General features: G+C 49.8%; 2 protein-coding genes across 8 annotated transcripts in view; both read left to right on the top strand.

Annotated features, from left to right (window-relative positions):
- Positions 1-5,000, top strand: part of LOC143277528 (uncharacterized) — a 90,646-nt gene that overhangs the window by 6,036 nt on the left and 79,610 nt on the right. The window lies entirely within an intron of this gene.
- Positions 1,223-5,000, top strand: part of LOC143277445 (uncharacterized) — a 41,986-nt gene continuing 38,208 nt past the window's right edge. The window contains exon 1 of the mRNA XM_076582265.1: positions 1,223-1,746. The gene's annotated coding sequence lies outside the window, so the exon portion shown is untranslated. The remainder of the gene's footprint in view (positions 1,747-5,000) is intronic.

Here is a 5,000-nt window from a genome sequence, read left to right as displayed (position 1 = left end):
CTCTCTCTAAGAGCTCAGGGCGCTTTACATGAAAGAAAAATATTACAAGTTACTTAAAACATTCATGACCACTCTTTCTCTTTTTTCTTTGTTTTTTCTATGTACATGTATATCAGTGCATGTCCATGCGTGAGCCTTGGTTGCTTTTTTCTGTTGTTGTTGTTTGTTTGTTTATTTTGTTTGTGTCTCTGTGTGTGGCTGTGTGTGTGCACATTGTTCCAAGGCACAGAGAGAGAGAGAGAGAGAGAGAGAGAGAGAGAGCACATGCATTCACCACACACACACACACACACGCACGCACGCACACACACACACACACACACACCAAGAAACACCAAGCAACAACAACAACAACGATAACAAAAATCCACGCGCCCCGTCAAGCGCCTGTACTTTTGCAGGCAAGCAATGCAAGGCTAGACAGGCAGCAAAACCAAAGCGACCTGTTTTTCGCTTTCCCATATTTCTGCTTCTCTCCCTCCCCCCCTCTCTCTCTCTGTGTCTCCCTGCTCCATCCATACCCACGCCCGCCGCAAATAAAGCTCTCGCCCCGTCCGCCGCAACAACACGCTAACGCTCCCACCACGAGCTAAACAGCAGCAGCAGCAGCAGCAGTAGCAGCTGTTGTTGTAGTTGATGTACCGGTCTTTGCATCGCTCAGTTTTTTTGGTTTGAACTTCTCTCAAGCTCTTGTCTATCGCGTGCGCGCGAGCTGGTGCAAATAAGTCTTTTCTTACAACGTTCGGTCGCCAGTACCACCAGTGCGCGAAGCAGGCGTCAAGAAAGAACTGCCCCAGTCGTGTACGAACGTGTGGATGCATGCAAAAGAAAAAAAGAGAGAGCAAAGACCTCTCGATCTTAAGTTTTGAAGAGCGCTGCATGCTGTGTACTGTTTGTTGTTGTGGAGACCGTCATCGAAGCAGGAGGCAGACTGCGTGTGCGCGCGCGCGGGCGTAACCCCTACCCACCTCCACCCCTCGCGAGCGCGTGCGTGCGTGCGTGCGTGCGTGTCTGTGAGTGTGTTGGTTACGTGCATTGCATACAAGACATCCACTCTGGAAAGCGAGTGCACTGTTTGTGCGTGTTTTTTTTCTCGACACCACAAAGGAGACAGAGAGAGAGAGGGGAGGTGTTCGCTGCCACGGTATAGAGAGACTGAAAACGGTTCCGTCGTACGGGTTTTTTTTCCCCCCCGTGAGCGTGCGGTGCTAGACTTGTGTAGCTAGCTAGCTAGCTGCTGCTTTTACTGCTGCTGCAAAAGTTCTGGTGCCGGTGTTTAGCTTGGCTCCGCTGCTGGGAAGGGAGCGCTGCTGGCACGGACTGCCTGACTGGTGACGGTGGTGGTGGTGGTGTGTTAATCGAGGAAAGGGGAGAGAAGAAGAAGAAGAAGGAGGCGGAGGAGAGAGGGGAGAGAAAAATCGAGGCAGGGAGGTTTTAGTGAGCGTGGTGGCTGTGTGTGTAGGTAGCTCTCTCTCTCTCTCTACACAGCTAGCTTGCTGCCTCGGCTTCGCTTGTCTCTCTGCTTGCTGGCGGGTGGAGGAATTCCGCCTGGCATCGATGCCAAACAGACTTGTGGTGCTGGAACTACGTGGAGCCCGAGAATTCAGCTGTCTGTGGCGTGGTGAACCAGCCGCGGGGGCTTCTTCTGTTGTTGGTGGTGGTGGTGCTGTGGCTGTAGTCTGCTAGCTGGATGTGTCGACGACATTCGTGCTGCTGGAGTATCGTCGGCTGCGCTGGGTGGTGCAGGTATGTGGATGTTTTATTTTTGCTTTTATTTATTTATTTATTTATTTTCTTGTTTTTGCCTTTGTGTGTGTGTGTGTGTGTGCAAGCAAGCAAGCATGCAAGCGTGTGTGTGTGTGTCCTTGACTGTGTGCGTACGTGTTCTTCTACTCTTTTTTTAATTAAAAAAAAAAAAAAATTAAACAGCCCAGAGTAGGATTTCCTTTCGGCTACCTACCCTCCCTCCCCCTCTCAGCCCCTCCCTCCCGCCCCCGCCCCCACCCCATACCCCGAGCCCTCTCCACCCCACCCATGTCAGTTTTTGCTGGCTTTATAATTATTGTTCCTCACCATACGTACAAGTGAACGTGGGAGCTGCAGCCCACGAACGAAGAAGAAGTAGAAGCTAGAATCGTTCCTAGCAGTGACCTCAATTAACGAGATGAACGAAACTGGCACAATGATAATAATAATAATGATGCTAACGACACAGCCCACCAATTATGCATTTGTAACTTCGCTCGCCCGGCATGTATTCCTATACGTTGTTCAGCTTTATGAAGGGGGAGGGGTTGGGTGGGGGGAGTGGGGTGCGAGGTTTTTTTTTCTTTCAGTGTTGGCTCACTATACCCTTATTCCTTCCTCTTCCTCCTCCTCCGCCTCCTCCTCTCTGCCCTGTGCGATTGTGTTCATGTTGTAGTCTGCATACCTCCTCTTCCTCCTCCTCCTCTTCCTCCTCCTCTTCCTCGTCCTCTTCCTGTCCTCGTCCTCCTCTTCCTCCTCCACCGCCACCTCTTCCTCTCTGCCCTGTATGTTCGATTGGGTACATATTACAGTCTGCATACCTCCTCCTCCTCCTCTTCCTCCTCCTCTTATTCCTCCTCCTCCCTCCCCCTCCTCCCTCGTCCTCCTCTTCCTCGTCCTCCCTCGTCCTCCTCTTCCTCATCCTCCCTCCTCCACTTCTTTCTCTCTGCCCTGTGCAATTGCATATATATTACAGTCTGCATACCTCCTCCCCCTCCTCTTCCTCCTCCTCCTCTTCCTCCCCATCTTCCTTCTCCTTTTCCTCCTCTTCATCTTCATCTTCCTCCTCTTCTTCCGCATCTTCCTTCTCCTTTTCCTTTGCCCTGTACGTGCGATTGCGTACATGTTATAGTCTGCATACCTCCTCCCCCTCCTCCTCTTTCTCCTCCTCCTCTACCTTCTCCCCTTCCTCCTCCTCTTCCTCCTCCTCCCTCCTCCACTTCCTCCTCCTCCCTCCTCCACTTCCTCCTCCTCCCTCCTCCACTTCTTTCTCTCTGCCCTGTGCAGTTGCATACATATTACAGTCTGCATACCTCCTCCCCCGCCTCTTCCTCCTCCTCCTCCTCTTCCTCCCCATCTTCTCCTTTTCCTCCTCTTCATCTTCATCTTCCTCCTCTTCTTCCCCATCTTCCTTCTCCTTTTCCTCTGCCCTGTATGTGCGATTGGATCGCGTACATGTTAAAGTCTGCATACCTCCTGCCCCCTCTTCTTCTTCCTCGTTGTCCTCCTCTTCCTCCTTCTCTTCCTCCTCCTCTTTCTCCTCCTCCTCTTCCTCCTCCTCCTCTTCCTCCTCCTGCTCTTCATCTTCCTCTTCCTCCTCTTCCTCCTCCTGCTCTTCATCTTCCTCCTCCTCCTCCTCTTCCTCCTCCTCCTCTTCATCTTCATCCTCCTCCTCCTCTTCCTCCTCCCCATCTTCCTCCTCCTTGCCCTCTGCCCTGTATGTGCGATTGGATTGCCTACATGTTAAAAAGTCTGCATACCCTTGTGCAGACAGTGTCCCCTCCCTACCCCCTCCCAGCCCCCTGTGCCCTTCATGAAGTATTTTTGGCATTGGTGGTGGAAAGGGGGAGATGGTGGTGGGGTGGGTTGGGGTTGGGGTGGGGTGGGGTGGGGTGAGGGAGGTCGTCTTCCGTTATTATCAGGAGAGAAGCAACTTTCCATCTCTCTCTCTGAGTCTGACTCTCTCTGTGTCTGTCTGTCTTGTTCTCTTTTTCTGTCTGAAATATCTCTGTCTGTCTGTCTTTCTGTCTCTGTCTCTGTCTCTGTCTCTCTCTGTGTCTGTTTGTCTGTCTGTCACAGTCTGTCTGTCCGTCGCGGTGTCTTTCTGTGTGTGTGTGTGTGTGTGTGTGTGTGTCTCTTTCTCTCTCTATCTGTTTTTCTCTGTCTCTCTCTCTCTCTCTCTCTTTCTTTCTTTGTCTCTCTCAGTCTATGTTTGTCTTGTCTGTCTGTCTTTGCCTACCCCACCCCCTCCCCCCGCCCTCACCCTCCCTCCACTCTCTCTCTCTCTCTCCCTCCGCCATGAATCAGTTGATCTTGGCTGGTGTAGATCAGTACTGCAGGCTTGGTAAGAGTGTCATTGGAAAGAAGAAACTTTCTTCTTCTTCTTCTGCATTCACTCGTATGCACACGAGTGGGCTTTTACGTGTATGACCGTTTTTACCCCGCCATGTAGGCAGCCATACTCCGTTTTTGGGGGGTGCGGGTGGGGGGGGGGGGGGGGGGGGGGGTGCATGCTGGGTATGTTCTTGTTTCCAGAACCCACTGAACGCTGACATGGATTACAGGGTCTTTAACGTGCGTATTTGATCTTCTGCTTGCATATACACACGACAGGGGTTCAGGCACTGGCAGGTCTGCACATATGTTGACCTGGGAGATCGTAACAAAATCTCCACCCTTTACCCACCAGGCGCCGTCACCGTGATTCGAACCCGGGACCCTCAGATTGACAGTCCAACGCTTTAACCACTCGGCTATTGCGCCTGTCGGAAAGAAGAAACAAACTAAAAAAAAATATATATTATAAGAAAATAAAAAAAAAATAAAAAAATAAAAAAGAATTTTATTTTAATGAGGGAAGTGGAATAATGTTGCATGATAAGTATGCATCTTTACTTACAGTTAAACACACCCAGCCCTCAGAGCAAATTAGTCAAATGAAATTTAAACAGTATTATCCACAAAATTAACAGAAGGGGGTTGTAGAAATTATACAAACAAACATGACATTCTAACACATTCAAATAGAGACATTAACACACACACACACACACGCATGCACGCACGCACGCACACACACACACATACATACATACATACATACATACATACATACATACATATATATATATATAATTATATCCATAATCATAATACTCAAATCAATGATAAAAAAAAATGTTTATGACTATACATGGGTGAAGTGCACACACATGCACGCATGCACAGACAGACAGACAGACAGACAGACAAAC

The sequence above is a fragment of the Babylonia areolata genome, chromosome 34, assembly GCF_041734735.1.
Source record: "Babylonia areolata isolate BAREFJ2019XMU chromosome 34, ASM4173473v1, whole genome shotgun sequence".
NCBI lineage: Eukaryota > Metazoa > Mollusca > Gastropoda > Neogastropoda > Buccinidae > Babylonia > Babylonia areolata.
Note: the sequence above shows the minus strand (reverse complement) of the source record. Positions and strands in the feature narration are given on the sequence as shown.